The sequence below is a fragment of the Tursiops truncatus genome, chromosome 1, assembly GCF_011762595.2.
Source record: "Tursiops truncatus isolate mTurTru1 chromosome 1, mTurTru1.mat.Y, whole genome shotgun sequence".
In the NCBI taxonomy this organism is placed as follows: domain Eukaryota; kingdom Metazoa; phylum Chordata; class Mammalia; order Artiodactyla; family Delphinidae; genus Tursiops; species Tursiops truncatus.
In genome coordinates, this window is record NC_047034.1 from 91,771,105 (window position 1) to 91,789,373 (window position 18,269).

Here is an 18,269-nt window from a genome sequence, read left to right on the forward strand (position 1 = left end):
AATTGACAAACTTAGGAAGATTGATTTAAAAAAAGAGAGAATACTCAAATTACTAAAATCAGGGAAAAAATTGGAAACATTACTATTACAGATATAAATAGGGTTATATGAGAAAACTATGATCAATTGGATGACAACAAATTAACTTAGATGAAATTAACATATTCCTAGAAAAATACAATTACCAAACTAACTCAAGAAAAATAGAAAATCTTAACAGACATATCCAAGTAAAAACATCTGAACTCAAAAAACAGCAAAGGAAAGTTCAGATCCACATAAGTGTACTAATAAATTCTACTAAACACTTAAAGAAAATTAATAGTGATCGTTTTCAAATTCTTCCAAAAAATAAATGAAGAAGGACCACTTCAAATTCATTCTATAAGACCAGCATTACCCTTAAACAAAACGAACAAAATTCTGAGAAAACTGTAAACCAATATTCCTCATAAATATACAAGCAAAAATCCTCAACAAAATAACCAACTGATCAAACATTATATTAAAATGATTATATATAATGACCAAATGGGATTTATCCCAAGAATGGAAGGATGGGTCAATACTCTCTCTCTCTCTCTCTCTCTCTCTCTCTCTCTCTCTCTCTAGAATGAAGGGAAAAAAAAACCCTACACGTGATTATCTTAATTGATGTAGAAAACACATTTGAAAAAAATTCAATACCCTTTCTTGATTAAAAATCCTTAACAAACTAAGAATTAAAGGGAATCTCCTCAACTCAGTAAGTACATTTATGAAAACCCCACAGCTAATATCTTACTGAATTATGTGATGCTGAATATCTTAACCTAAGATCAGTAATGTGACAAGGATGCTCAGTGGGGCACTTATATTCAGCCTTGTATTGGAACTTCTAGCTGGAGCAATTAAGCAAGAAAAAGAAATAAAAAGCATCCAAATTGGAAACAATAAAGTTAAAATATCCCCATTTGCAGGTGACATAATTTTATATATAGAAAAACCTAAACAATTCACACACACACACACTCACACACACACAGACACACACACACATATTTAGAGCTAAAAAATTTCAGCAAAGTTCAGGATACAACATAAAAACACAAAAATTAGTTGTGTTTCTATTAAAACAGAAATAACAAACCAAAAAGGAAATTAAGAAATTAATACCATTTATAATAGCATCCAAAAGAATAAAATATTTAGGAATACATTTAACAAAAGAAGAACAAAATCTAAATTCTGAAAAATACAGGGCTTCCCTGGTGGTGCAGTGGTTGAGAATGCAGGGGACACGGGTTCCAGCCCTGGTCTGGGAGGATCCCACATACTGAGGAGCAACTAGGCCCGTGAGCCACAACTACTGAGCCTGTGCGTCTGGAGCCTGTGCTCTGCAACAAGAGAGGCCTCGATAGTGAGAGGCCCGCACACTGAGATGAAGAGTGGCCCCCGCTTGCCACAACTAGAGAAAGCCCTTGCACAGAAACTAAGACCCAACACAGCAAAAATAAATAAATAAATTAATAAACTCCTACCCCCAACATCTTCAAAAAGAAAACCACAGCTTTACTCCTTTAAAAAAAAAATTCTGAAAAATATAAAACATTGAGGAAAGATATTAAAGAAGATCTAAACAAATGGAAAGACATTGCATATTTATGGATCAGAAGACTTAATAGTGACAAGATGGCAATATGACCTGAACTGATCTAATCTATACATTCAGCACAATCTTAATCAGAATCATAGCTGCCTTCTTTGTAGAAATTGATATGCACGTCCTTAAATTCATATGAAAGCTCAAAACAACAAGTCAAAACAATTTTGAAAAAGATGAACAAATTAGAAGTTACATTTCCTGATTTCAAAAGTTACTACAAAGTTACAGTAATTAATGTCATACAGGCATATGGATAGATATGTAGATCAATGGAATAGAAATAAATCCATACATGTTTGATCAACTGATTTTTGACCAAGGTATCAAGACCAGTCAGTTGAGACAGAATAGTCTTTTCAACACATGATGCTAAGACAACTGGATATCCACATGCAAAAGAAGGAAGTTGACACCTTACTTCATACCATGTACAAAAATTACCTTAAAGTGGATCAAAGACCTAAATGTAAAGTCTCAGACTATAAAACTTGTAGAAGAAAACCTAGGGGTAAATATTTGTGACCATAATTTGGCAGTGGGTCATTAGATATGACATCAAAAACACAAGAAAGGAAAGAAAAAAATAGATTATCGTTCATCAAAAGTAAAAACTTTTATGCAGCAAAGGACATTGTCAAGAAAGTAAAAAGACAACCCAAAGAATGGCGGAAAATATTTGTAAATTATATAACTGATAAGAACATATAAAGAACTCTTGTAAAAATACACATAACATGATTAAAAACATGCCAAGGTTATGAATAAACATTTCTCAACAAAGATATATAAATGGCTACTGAGCACATGAAGAGAGGCTTGATATCATTAGTCATCAAGGAAATGCAAATCAAAACCGCAGTAGTATTCCACTTTACACTGAGTAGAACTATGATAATCAAAATGTCAAATAATAACAAGTGTTGACAAGGATGTGGATGTGGTAAAATCAGAACCATCACAGATTGTTGGTGGGAATGAGAAATGGTACAGATGCTTTGGAAAATAATCTGGAAGTTACTCAAATTTTATCCAAGAGCAATGAAAATAAATGTGTATATGATAACTTGTACACGAATGTTGATAGCAGCATTATTCATAATAGCCAAAGGGTGGAAACAACCTAAATGTTTATCAACTGATGAATGGTTAAATACAATTGTGGTATACCCTTACAACACAATATCATTTATCCATATAAATATCAATGTCCTGATACATGCTATAACTTGTATGAACCTTTAAAACATGTTAAGTGAAAGAAGGCAGATACACAAGATCACATATTTTATAAAATGACAAGGATAGGCAAATATATAAAGTAGACTAGTGTTTACTTAGGGCTGGGGAAGATTGAGGCGTTGGGAGGTGATAGCTAAAGGGTATGAGCTTTCATTTAGAGGTGAAAAAAATGTTTTAAATTTGATTGTAGTTATGGTTGCACTTTGCGAACATACTAAATATCTTTGAATTGTACATTTTAAGTGCGTGAATTGTATGGTATGTGAATTTGTGAATCATATCTTAATAAAGCTCTTACAAAAAAAATTAGTTGTCCATATGTGTCAGTCTGTTTCTAGACATTCTAATCTTTTTTCATTGATCTACTTGTATATGTTGATGTAAAAACACACTGTCATAATTTTGTATATTTATAATAAGTTTTAAAATCAGGTTAGCCCTTTGACTTTGTCATTTTTTGAAAGTTATTTTGCCAATTCTAGCTCATTAGAATTTATGAATGAATTAAGCACTCTGTCAATTTCTATAAAAAGCCTGCTGAGATTTTAATATTTTATTTAATTTATCTTAGATAGTTTTGACCTCTTCATAATATTCAGACTTCTGAGACATGACCAAGGTACCTCTCTCCTTTTATTTAAGGCTTCTTTAATTGTTTAACAATGATGAGCAAAGTTTTAAGTTCTCATTTTGTAGGTCTCACACATTTTCTTCAAGACATATATATTAAATTATTATAGATGTTATTTTTATTTTAATTTCAGGATTTTTAATTTCAGAGGGTTTTTTATATTGATATTACATACTGCAACCTTCCTATACTCATATATTAGTTCTAGTAACAGTTTTGTAAATCTATCAGATTTTCTACATTGATGATCCTGTTGTCTGCAAATTAAGATAGTTTTACTTCCTTTCCAATCTGGATACCTTTTTTGCATATTTTATTACATTTATTAAAACCTCCAGCACAATAATAAATAGAAGTATGAGTGAGATATACTTGTCTTTTTCCTGATTTTATGGGGAAAACATTCAGTCGTTTGCTATTAATTATGATGGTAGCTGTAGAGTTGATCAATAGATGCTTACATCAGGCTGAAGAAACCCTTTTCTCCTAGTTTGCTGAAAGTTTTTCTTTTCAAAAGCGAATTTTGGGTTTTGTTCAATTTCTCTCACATATGTTGAGATTGCTGATGTTGGCTATGGCTAATTAGAAATAATCTCAAGCTGGATATGAGATCATCTTCAACTCAATAACACGTTAGAGGAGTGGGCACCTAGATAAAATTAGTGGAGGCATTGGATTTGGGGTAGGAACCAAGAACATCCATTCACCCGTCTTTCAAGTGAAGCCACTTTCTCCTTTTTCCCAAAACTTGTCATCAGCCAAAATTAACGTGTTCAGAATGTATTCTTTTAGGCCTCTCTGCCTTTGTATATTCTGTCTGTTTCCAATTTATACATTCTCAGTATCTCCATGTGCATGATACACCTCCAACCGTACTTTAAGTCTAAAAAATTCATGAGGAAAATTTTTACACAGAGAGTTAGTAACTTCCTTTCCAGGCTTCTACATGGAAATACAGAGAGTTGTATTTTTAATACATAATAATAATAGTATAATATGGATAGTATTTTGGGAGTCAAGGACATAGCGTCACAGCGCCAACTGAAAACTATATAATATTTTCAAAGTGTTTAGAAATTTTCTATTTCACTGGGACACATACTCTGTGAGATCATTCAGACCATATTTTGGATTAAAAATATATTTCATTAAATGCTTCTTCCACATAATCTAATTTGTCAGAATATAAACATTTCTTTTTAGTTTAAATATTGAATGAAAAAGTGGTCATTAGATTAATGACAAATATTGCAGAGACTTTACCTGTGGGTAATTAGCTTCCCTTCAGTCATTAGATTTTAGCTCTCCTTTATTAACACCTTTACAAATTATCCTAAATGAGGGGATGAATAGTGTAATAATATGATGATCATGTGACTTTACAGAATTTCTAGAGAAAATAAACAAAATTACAATCAAATACAAGATAAAATCATGGATTTTAGACTATCGTGATTAATCCATGGATATTAGAAATAATGAAATATAAAAGACAGATTAATTAACACATTTCGTAAAGAAAAGTGATATAGCACAGTCAACAAAAGAAACAAAATCCATGAATATAACAGTAAATACAAAATGAAGAGACATCCTGTACTAAGAAAGGAAGTTGATATTGTTATTGGTGAGACTGCAGTTGCAATATTGTGTTAATTCTGGGGCACTTCAATATCAGGCATATGTAGTAATGCTGGAAAGAGTCCGGAAAAAAAAAAAAACTGAATAATGACAAGGGAAGACTGATTTATGGGTGGAGAGTAAAGCAGCATAATATTTATAGCTGGGCTAAAGGAATATGAAAATAATCTGCAAACATTTGAAAGATGTAAATAACAAGCAGAAAAGGAATTCTTGAGGAGGAAGCAGAATTAGAGGCAATGCAATCTGAATGAAAAGTAACAGTGTTATTTATGCAAAGGAAAGATTAAAACACACACATAACTTCCTGACTGGACTACTAAATAGAAGAACAGTCTTTCTCCTTATGCATTAAATACCCTCCTGCACAAAACACTAAAATGTGTTATTTTATGGATTACTCATGGGTTGACAGGCAGACAGTGTGAATTATTTTATCAAAACCAGAACAGAAAGATGTAGGGTATGTTGTGTGACTCACTATGAATCTACAGAGTAGAATTCCATTTTTTTCTTTGATTTAAGAATGTAGAGTCTTATTTTTTGTTTTTTAAATCCTTCACATAAGAGGTTATTTATGATGATTGGGAACAGCTCATCATTAAAATCATAAGCAAGCAGGGAACATTTACGTAGAAAAGCCGTGCTAAGATCCTCTTCCATGAGGAGAGGACGAATGATTGGCATTTAAGTAGACCTACAGATGGTAGCTTTTCCATTGTAGCGTTTCATTGTGTGCGTCTATGAATCTAGCCTCTCAACTGCTTGAATTTCTCTCCTCCAATTGTTTTATTTAACAACATGAATTGATAATGTCACCGGCAAAGCCCATCAACAACTTCCAGGGTATAAAAATAAAATCTGGGTAATAATGTCTAACCTTTTTTTCCTTTGTGCTTAGTCTAGTTTCAGTTGCTCATAGGGTGCCACACGCAGAGGCCTTGCACCTTGCTCTTCTGACCAGAGTTCCTAGTGTGACATGGCTGCACCCGACACCGACACTTCAGCTCAGCAGAAACCTCAATTCAAGATGGCGGCGGTGGGCGGTGTGCAAAGAAGTTGCCCTGGGAACTGCCATCTGGAGCCTGAGCAGCAAGGCTGTGGCTGCGCAAGACCCTTGAGAACTCCACTCCCTCCCCTCTGAAGAACCCTATAAAGACAGCCCCGCCCACAGCCTTTCAGGAGAGAGAGTATCTAGAGTGCATGCCAGCATCTCTCTATTCTCTGATCAAAGAATAAAGCTTTCCTTTGCTTCTGAACCGAACTTGGCCTCCTTCTATTGGCGAGAGTAACACGGGACAGAAGAACCCTTGCTGGGGACAAACTCAAGAGGGTTGGTGACAATAGTTCAGTCCTATGTTTATTCCTTAGAATTTCTCATTTTTACACATCTTAAAAAAAATGACAGGGCTTCCCTGGTGGCACAGTGGTTGAGAGTCCGCCTGCCGATGCAGGGGACGCGGGTACGTGCCCCGGTCCGGGAAGATCCCACATGCCGTGGAGCGGCTGGGCCCGTGAGCCATGGCCGCTGAGCCTGCGCGTCCGGAGCCTGTGCTCCGCAACGGGAGAGACTACAACAGTGAGAGGCCCTGCCTACAGCAAAAAAAAAAAAAAAAAAAAAAAAGACAAAGTATTTCACTGTTTAAAGTCCCTTCCCATATTCCCACTCACTTCCTATAAAACTTCATTTCTCACCTTTACATTTTTTTCAGTAACCCTCAGCAGCAGCCGCCATTTCACTTCTTTATTTTACTTTTCCCAAAGGTTGGATCACTTTACCTAATATTATAATCACTTTTTCGAATACACCCTCAAATTTCTTTGGACATCCCCCCCTTCCTTGTACCCTCCCAGAAAATAAAACTGTTTCTATCCAAATTTTTACTTATTCCACACCTGAATATGGATAGACTAAACATTTTTTAATGTGTGCTGTATAGGGAGGATATTAAATATTGGTACAAATCCGTTAGCTCCCTCTTTTGCGATAGACAGATATCGAGGTAGATATACTTCCCAGCATCTTACACCACTATGGCAGGCTGTGCCCACAGGACTAATTTTTCATCAACTAAATGTTAGCAGAAGTGATGTTTTCATCCTTTGTCTATTTATACAGAATTTAAGCACATGATCGTTTTCTCTTTCCCATAGCCTGGAATAAGTTTGTGAGCCATATTTGAAGAGGCACATAAAGTCAACCCCTAGAGAAAAGCCAAGATAAATTCTAGAAAGAAACTAAGAAATCCAATGATCTTAAGTAGCAGGAGCAGAGTTCCCCACCAATCTGAATAATCACTTCATGTCTGTTATTAGAAACGGAAGTAAACTTGCAGCTTTTTAAGCCACTTTATTTTCAGGATATCACAATTAAAATTGCTGATTCTTTAACTTAAAGTATTCACAGGGATCACATTGTATCCACTACCATCACCCTCACTATGCCTCTAGTGTTGACAAGCAATTTTTCTATATTTGACTAGTCCACTCATCTTTCCACTCCCTTGAGGGATGATTTCAGACATTGTTTTCTCTCCTCAGGTATCCAACAACGTTTTCTCCATCCTCCCTTTTATCTTACAGCTTTGCATTTTATTTCATTGAAAAGGAAAAAAAAGAATAGAGAAATTCCAAAATTTAATATCACCATATCTAACTACCTATTACAACCTGCATAATATGTTAGTATTGATTAACTTCATGACTAATTCCTCAACTCAAAGATATCACTCCAGTGATTTTCTCCTTCTCTACTGCATTATTAGTTTTTCTTCAAATGTTTCTATCATTCCAATCAGTATGAAATATGCAGTTAGATAACCCATCAGAAATAGCAACAATAATAACAACTTCACTGATGCTCCCTTCTCGCCCCACCAGCTGCTCCATATTACTCCTATTTTTTTAGGGATATTCCATTGCTTAAATCAGAGTTAAGAAGTCCATAAAAAGTTCATATATTGAGTTTTCTTAATATATGGCAAGTTCCTTAGTTTAATCAGAAAAATAATAATTGTATAATTGCTATTATTTGAACTCATACATTATATTGAAATAAATAAAAATGATAGATTTTCCAATTTATATAAGGAATAACCCTGAATAAACTCATAGGGCAGGGGCTTCCCTGGTGGCGCAGTGGTTGAGAATCCGCCTGCTAATGCCGGGGACACGGGTTCGTGCCCAGGTCCGGGAAGATCCCACATGCCGCGGAGTAGCTAGGCCCATGAGCCATGGCCGCTGAGCCTGTGCGTCCGAAGCCTGTGCTCCGCAACGGGAGAGGCCACAACAGTGAGAGGCCTGCATACCGCAAAAAAAAAAAAAAAAAAAAAAAAAAAAAAAAAAAAAATCATAGGGCAAATGTGTCCTTTTCAGATAAGTCTGGTTAACCCCTTTTATCATGTCACTCCCTTAAAAGGTATAAAATCTAAATTTTGTGACATGATAGATCAAGTAATTACTAATCTAAAACCACCCTTATTCTACATTTGTGTCTCCCATTAGTCACCAAAATGAAATCCTTTGTTGCTGCTATTGTTATTCAGTCTGTTCTATATGTTATTCTTGGAAAGACTATAAACACCTCACCTAACCATGCTTCTTCCATCTTTTCCTATACCTGGAATGCCATCTCCTTCCTTTTACTTTCTGCGCATCTCCCAAATCAACCATGAAAAATGTGCTCACTATTCCACAAGGCTATGTTACAAATTATACTACTAATTTCATACTTCAGTATAAATTAAAGTATGGCATCTTTGTCATTTCATTTGTATAAATGTATCTCATTTTCACAACAAGATTTTAAAGTCAAGGGAGTATACAAATATTAAATTAAGGATAAAGCAAGGAGCATGTGTGGGAGGTGATGAAATAGGAAACTGTAAGGTCAATTGTGATGAAAATCAAATAGAAAACACTTCAAAACTACTAAAAACAAATTAAGTTAGGAGAATATAATTCCTTGGAAAACAAATTTGCTGGTGGTTTTTGAGTGGAGAATGACATGATCAATACTGCTCCTTTATGAGATTATTTTGAAAAATATTTATATAGTAAATTGAAAGGAAAGTGCAAAATGGAATATGGAGAGTGATCATTGCAGATCAACAAGGAGCAACAGTAAGAATACCTGGGTACTTCAATGTACCAATTGGACAGCCAAAGAATGTATGAAGCAAATGGGAATACAGAAGGTTAAACGAAAAACAAAATTATACGTATATATACATATATATGTACACATATATATGTCATTAACAAAGAAGTGGTGAATAAAACTATAGACGTTTTGAGTGTTGAGAAGTTTGGAAATATTATAAAATTAATGATTGATAGACTATCAAGGATTAGGTTGATATTATCATAATTGTTTAAAATAAATATCAGAAAGCAATGAAGCTTTCAGTGCTTAGCTTATACAGAGAGAGTCATGAAATAAGAAGATCATGGGCCAAAATGCATTACTATTGCAGAAATCAAGAAGGCAGCCAAAGAATAAAATTACACCTCTGACATGGGCAACTATAACCATGGAGCCAGAAACTTGGAGTTTATAAAATAGAAATTACTCATATTAGAGATAATAATAAAAACAAAAATAGAGAGGCAAATGTTTGGTAACCCACATTCCTACAGAAAATATCTGTGTATTATAATATTTTAATCTATAAGATGTATGAACAGATAATATAGTCTAGAAGAAGAGTTTGGTCATATATATTAATCATATTATTATAAGTTAAAATGTTATTTTATTAGAATTACAAATAATAAGGTATGATTATTCAGAAAAGCAAGAAATTATTTTTAACTCAAAAAACAAGGAAAATACAAGAGAGGAAAATATGAGTATATGATACTTATAAAAGTGACTTTTTACAGTAGTAGTTCATAAATATTTGTGAATCTATTAATAAAAATATATACAAAGAACAGAAAACTTTTTAAACCTGAAGCATATAGTTTTTATAAGATTTTTAAAAGCCAAGATTATATTGAATTTTAATTCCAAGTTAATAAATTTGAACTTTTGATTAGGAGAACTGCTGACAGAATTATTAGGAAAATGCAGAGAATAGAGTTCTTTCATTAATTATGACTTTTTTTGCCAATCTGAGGGAAAACCAATTGGAAAACCAATCTGAGGGAAAATAACTGAAAATGCAATAAATTAGAGAAAGCTTTATATAAAGAAAATTTGGTTTCACAGAAACCAAAAGTAAGAACACAGGTTAATATTAAAGCTCCAGCAACATCTCTGCTTCTCTTTGTGCATTTGCTGCTTGCTCTTTGTGAATCACTTATGTTGACCCTCAGTCCACAAGAAATAATAATCACTGCATCCAACTTTACATGTAAAAATTTAGACTATACAAAGGAAGTAATCCACAGCTACTAATTCCAAATCTTGCATGAAAGAAACTTTCTTGTCTAAGTTATTATGGCTAGAGGTGGACAGTAGGCACAATTTATTACAAATGGGAACAAACACTTGTAAATTAAAAGCAAAAAATTCCTGAAATCCAGAAAAATAGCCAAAACTTGTTGTTGACTTATGGATGAACATCTCAAAAGCTGAATACTATAGTTCAAACTTTACCTTGTTACCTTAATATCAAATACTAGATTTAGAGTGTTTAAGGGAAGCATACATTTATATGAAATTATAGAATATCAAGTTTAGAAAGAAATAAATTGTGAGAAATATCTTCAAAATAGTTTGCCTATGGTAGAGAAATATTAAATACATTGCATTTTTCTAACTAGTTTAGGTAGATTTTGAGAACTTTTACTCTAGTTTCATCTTTTAAAATTATACTAACATCTTGAATGTCTTGGATTTACAAATATAATATTATGTGTTAATTTAATACAAATGTGGCATTAAATGTAAATAGAAATCTATTTAAGAAAATAGAAGATATTTAAAATAGACATTGTTTTCAGAAAATAGATATTGTGACTCTTCAATCTGCTTTTCAGGAAAAATATGATTTTTAATTTATCTGCCAGTTGACTATAATTGTAGTTTTACTTTTCAAGATTAAAAAATTTATAACCTCAGTGTTACAAAGCTTCTGCTCAGATAAATTACTTCATAAAATTCACTCTAGAAGCAAGCACCCAAATATCATACTCATCTCTGAATTGGCAAAATATTTAAAATAAAATTATGTTGTCATTAGAAAGTCCATTTGAAATTTCAATAACATATCTAGAAACAAAACAGCTTGTAGGACATAATTCTTCTCCTTTCATCATTTACAATTTATTTGAATTTTATGTCATGCTCACTTATTCCAATATTAGAATGCTCCTCCTGCTTTTTGAACTTATTATATCCTTCTTTGTATTCATTTAACATTTTCAAATGTAAATTTAGGGAGTTTCTTTTATATTATGCAAACTGTGAATTGTAAATATAAAATCTGAAATATTAGTACTGGACAGTATAACAATGTTGTCATATGGAGAAAGATATTCTCAAAAACATAGATATGTTAATTCAGGTGTTCAAAAGGAACATAAGTTCAAAAGAAAATAAAACTGGTATCAGTGCACATTATATTCCCAATTAAAGTAATTATTTGCTGTGTCTCTGGTAAAAGGAATTTACTCTACACATGAGCCCTGGGGTGTTACAATAGCAAATGTATTTCTTATAGAGTTTCATTGTTGTTTTTCTTTTGTTTTTGTTTCATTTTTAATGCATACAGAGCTGTGGATAAGTCATCATTAAAGTGGGATTATTAATAGGTTTCAATAACATGGAATATATTACTTGAGATAATCAGAGTAGGAAGAGATCAAAATTGGATCAAAACTGAGTGCTGATAAAGTTCTTATCAAAACAGACTTGATTTTATAAATGGTTGGATACAAGTCAATGCACCACTTTGAAATGCCAATCTAGCATAATATATTGCTTATGTTGTGTATCTGAATGAAAATGTTTGTGTGTATACAAAGACAATACACAAAGACAATGCTAAAATCTACTAAAGATTGGTAGTGTTGTAAATTATATTCAATAAACACTTACTTAACTATGTACTGGGTACCAGGCACCATGCTAGGAATGAGTAGTGTATAGGAAAGGCAGACAAAATCTGTTCCTTCATAGATAATAAATTCTAATGAATTACATGCTTTCTGATTTATTTGTTCTCAGTCTAACACAGGGGTCAACAAACAATTTTTTGGGAAAGGGCCAGATAATAAATATTTTTGACTTTTCAAGCTACATAGGATCTCTGTCATCTTCTTTATATATTTTTTCAACACTGTAAAAATGTAAAAATCATTTTAGATCATGTACCTCACAAAAACAGGCCACTAGCTATAGTTTGTCACCCTCCATTCTAAAAAATAATTCATGTGTTTGATTAATGATACCAGTAAGGTTAATTCTTTTCATTATCTGAAGGATTTAGATACTAGCTCACAGTCTTTTCTGTTCCAAGGATAGTCATTATTTTTGTAATTTAACAATTCTGTGTATGATCCATTCAATACATTGTCCTTTAAGTTGGACTGAGTACAACTGATTGACAATTTCTTTCAAGTTTTTATTTCCTGTGTTGCAGATAGGACATTTCTTTTAGTCTTCCTTGATGTTAGGTTCTAAATGTGGATAAGTTACACAGATTTGTTGTATAAAATTTGAAAGACAGTAGTAGAGGCCAACTTCCTGCTCCATAAGGTTACTGAGTAACATCATGGATGTTATAGCTGAGTCACTCCATGAATATTGGAAGTTGATTGCAGGACTAAAAGCTGTTGGATTTCACTTTCTTGTGTCCATAATGTTGTGGAAGTTCTGGCACTAATCCTCTCATCCTGAATCCCTGAATTTCAGGTTATGTGTGCATGCCTGACCCCGGTAATTCCAGCAATGACCTCCTGATCCTCTACATTCATAACGTGGCAGAGATCATGATTCTAACAGGGGTCTATTCTCTTGTTTTCTGCCAATCATTTGAGAAACTCCAGTCTGGAGCCAACTCCTTTAGAACTTCCAATAATTTTGTAAGCATCTATTTCCCTGTTTTAAATTACTTTATGCTGAAATACGTAAAATAATCTCTGCTCCTTTCATGTCTCTTCAACAGCAATCTATTCTCTACTAGAAGTGGTTGTGACTAAAATATGTGCTCAAAGATGGGAAACAGAGATTAGTTATCTGACATTGTTGGGTTTTCAGTGAGACTAATTATCACTGAAAATGGGACATTGGTAATTCATGGAATGCAAAAGAAAAATACTTAAATTATTGCTTATGGTCACCTGGAATGAAATACTAATGCGTTGGCCATTTTGTTGCAAATAAAAAATGCAAGGAAGGTGGGGGTGGATTGGCAGTTTCTATTTGAATTGGAGAAGTTCAAGGAAAACAGAGATAAGCTCAGAGCTTTAAAACCTAGTTTAAAACATGATGAAGGACTAAGGAGATTTTATGACTCTCCTGAAATCATTTCTTTTATGTTAGCCACAGGGGTAACATACTTAAAATCATCACAGATCTGATGCATGAATTGCTGAATTAAAGCATCAATTTAACTCACAGGTATTTCCAGGTGTTGTATGTAAAAATCTGGGCACAGATTTGGAAATAGTAGAACTCCAATCACTGGAGTTGCAGAGGTAGGACATTTCTTTCAGTCATATAGGAGTGGATTCAGTTGACGATGAATACTCAACACCATTGTCAGCATAAGCAGCCTTTCATCTACTATTTGACAAGGTTGTACCTGCCTTGCCTGGAAACCCTATAATTACCACTACTTGAGGGAGTGACCTTACAAAAGAGTTATCCTCATGCTGTTCCCATTCCTTCTTCATACATAAATATAGTTAGATCTAAGAATACCCAAGAGAACAACACTAAATTCTCCTCAAAATAAAATAAGGTTCTGTTTATTTATTAGGTTAAATCATACGAATTGTATTTGACCATTTTTGACCTATAAATATAATTTATACATGTCCATCTAAAAATTGACATATACATTAATAATATATGCAAAAATGGCTACTAAGTGAAGCTAGAACAGGTCCTATGGGTTCTAACTATAGTTTAACATAAAGGTATTGATATAAGATAGTTAATACAGATTCTGAATTCAGCAGTGCTCAGATGCCTGCTCAGTTGATTGAAATTTCAGCTTAATAACAATCCACACTAAAAGATATTTTGATGTCAAAAGTGGCTTGGCTTATGTTGAGGAAGGAATTCAAACAGGCATATAGAAAATTTCTGTAACATTTCTGTAACATAACATTTTTCATCTGAGAGAACACTGAGGACACAACCTTCAGCAAGGCACTAAGATTAGGGTATTACAAATATTCTTTCAAAACTCTGGAGTAGCTATCCTTTGTGGACTGGAAATAAGAGTAGGAGAAGCTGCCATGGAAAATGAGTTCCCTGAATTAAAGGAGCAAATATATTGGCATTGGCAGAATCCAAGTGGCAGCATCTAACCAGCAGAATAAAAGTGAGAATGGTTATTGTAATAGGTAGCATAACTGGAGAGATAACCAGAAGGTTTGAACACAAGTCCAACTTGTAGTAAACTCTGGGATTGATGATATGAAAACTCATCCACTTTATGGATATTCTCACAATTCTGGGAGGTGTGTCAGAAAAGAATGCTCCTGACATTAAAATCTACTTGAGTGTATGGCCTGTTAGGAAGGTAGATGAATCTTGAGAAAACAACAATATTATCTCAAATGTAATTAGGTAATACACACAATGGTATCTCTTATTTATTGGAGCCATTCAACCTACATCCTTTCATGTGGTCACTACCATTGAGCTGACTAATGTTGGTTTTTCTCTGTCCCAATAAGCAGAGAACAACAGAAATAGTTTAGTTCAACCTGGAAGGGACAGGAACACAATCTAATTCTTTATCATTAAGTCCACAACAACTGTGTGATTCTGTTATAAATTAGTTCTATGTGTTCTCATACTTGCCTTTACATTGATAACATCAAGACAATGTGACCAGAGGAACAAGGAGTAATAAGTACCTTAGAAGTCTCAGTAATATCTATACTTGTTAGAAGCTGGGGGGAAAGTGTCATAAAAATTTGAAGACCTACACCATAAGTGCAGTTTTAGAGGGCCAAAAGTCTTGAGCATGTCAGGATATTCCTAAAATGAAAGAAAAAAAAAGAGAGAATTTGCTGCACTGTGCATACAATAGCACAGTATCTGAGGTCAAAGCTAAACATATCACTTTGTGTGTACTGATCTACCCATAAGATTTCTGTGTTTTTTGGAAAAATTCTTAGAGGAGAATAATTCTTTATATAACCTCAGGCAATGGTACAAGCAGTTCTGACCTTGAGCAGATCAAATGTTGCTTAAAGTGTCTGTGGCAGATCAGGATGCTCTGTGGAGAATGAAATAATTTCTGAAAGGAGAATCACAAAATATGCTCCTAGAATTTTATACCATAACTATTCCCTATTTGGAAACTTGGTATTCTCATGTTGAGAAATAGCTCCTGCATTGTTATTAAGATCAGTTGAGCACCTGACTACAGAACAACAGAACCTATGCAAACTGATCTACTCATCATGGCTTAAATATTATCTAATCTAGCAAATCATGAAGCTAACTGTGTGTGGCAGTATTCCTTCTTCATTGGAAGTATATTCAAGATTAGACATAAGACGTTCCTGAAAACACAAGTTATGAATATGCTCATGTGGCTTATTCACCTAATTCACTTATTTCTACAGTGTTTCCACATTTCGCTCATCTACATACCCATGGAATTGTAACAAATATTTAGTTTTCTAAGGAAGGGGAAAAACTCCTGGCTTATAGATGATTCCATGGGACATCCTGGCATTAGGTAGAAGTAATCAGAAACACAACACTACCACCACCTCAGGTGTGATCCTGGGCAAAAATTTGGATGGAAATCTTTCCAGTGAGCAGATATTTTAGATCTTGAACTGAGGATAGTAATTGCCTTACCTATACAGTTTTATACAGGCCAAACAAGTTAATATCTATAAACCACTTAATTTTTTGTATTACTTTTTGTTTATTATTATTTTTAGTGCAAAATATAAGAAGTTAAAATCAACAGAGAATTATAAAAACTACATTATGTACTTAATTGTACACCCCTCTATAATTAATTATGAAAACTTCTTCAAACTGTTTCTAAATAAATTGTATAAACCACTTGTTTTCAACTTGGATTTAAAAGTTGAAAATTAAGTGTCTTAAAACAAAGATTTAAACTTTGTTTACATTAATATTTAGAGATGTATGGCCTGTGAAGAAGGCCATATAACTGAGCAAGTATTGTTGGATCCATGTAGTTAATGTATTGAGACAAATTAGCAATAGTTACATAAAAAAGTAAAGCAAGGAGATGTTAATTACAGAGAAAATATTGTTCAAGAAACAAAATACAGGTATAAATTATATATGAATCAGAAAATTCAAAATCATTTAATGATTTTCTCACCAAGTAGGCCTATAGATTCAAATCAACACAGAAGACATCTTTGTAACATTTAGCAAATTTATTCTAATTTTTAATAATTCTAAAATTCTAATCTTTATAAAATGAAAAAGGTATAGAATATCCAAACAGCATTGAAAAAGAATAAATATGTATGATATAGATTGCTTGGATTCAAGCACTATTTAAAGCAAATGGAATAAGCAAAAGATCTAAAAGTAGAAATTGGAAAATTCACACATAATAGAGGGCATTAATATCCCTTTCTCAATATGTGAGAGAAAAGCAGGTAAAAATCAGTAAACTTATAGAAAATCTTAAAGGTATTAATGACATTCTTATCAAGAGTACATGAAATCAACAGTATTAGGCCCTTAAAAAAGCTTCTATAAATTTCAAATGATAGAAATCATTCAAACTAATTTTTCTGACTGTGATGGAATTAAAGTGGAAAGCAATAAGAACAAAGACAAATATAAAATCTCTAACTTCCTGGAATTTAAACAATTAACAACTTTAAATAATGTACAATTAACAAGGACATCCAAATATTTAAAAATGAATAATAATAAATATGGCATGTCAAAATTGGATAGTTCCTGCTAAAGTAGTACCTAAATGAACATTTATTGCATTCAGTGAATATATTTGAATTAAAAAGTCTGAAAATCAATGATTTCAGCTTAGTTCTCAAAAAACCTAAAAACATTACACCAACTAAAGCTAAGAAATGTAGCAGGAGGAGTGATGTCAGTATTCATGGTGGCAGAATATGCAACTTGTTTTTCTCCCTCTCTGAAACATCTAAAATTTGGCATTCCTCCACAAACAAAAGTACCTTTGAGGGAGTTATGGGATCTAGCACCTGATGCCAAAGGGCCTGGGAGGAGTCTCACTTACCTGTGTAATGGGTAATAGCCAGACAGACTTAGGCATAAGCTGTGGAATGGGCTCCTGGAGCCTGTGAACTGGCTTCAGCTCTTTTTGGACATGGTCTGGGATCACATGAAGGCTGACTTGGGAAGACACCCACAGACTAGAGAGCCTTTGCAAAGGTCTAGGTTATCTGAGGAGACATTTCAGCACACAGTTGGAATATATATATATATATATATATATATATATATATATATATATAGCCATAGAAAATACAACAGGACAAAAAAAAGTACCTCTCAGCTGAAGGCAGCTAGTAAAGACTGGAGGCGGTAACTGCAAAACAACAATACAAAACTCCAAGGTACTTGAAGAATGAAGGCAATAGGACATCATCAAAATTTCACAATAATCCTCCAGTAACTGAACCCAGTGACATTGAGGTCTGTAATTCACCTGATAAAGATACCAAAATAGGACACTCAATGAGCTATGAGAAAACACAGAAAGAAAATTCAATGAAATAAAGAAAACAATACACAATTAAAATGAGCAATTTAATAGAGAGAGAAAAATCATAAGAAAGAACACTCCCAGAAAAGTCTGGAGCTGAAGAATTCAATGAATGAAATAAAGAATGCAAGAGAGAGCATGAGTGAGTTAGATGATAGAAACTTAGAAATAACCCAGACAGAGGAGAACAAAGAGAAAAGAATGAAAAAAATGTGAAGAAGCCTAC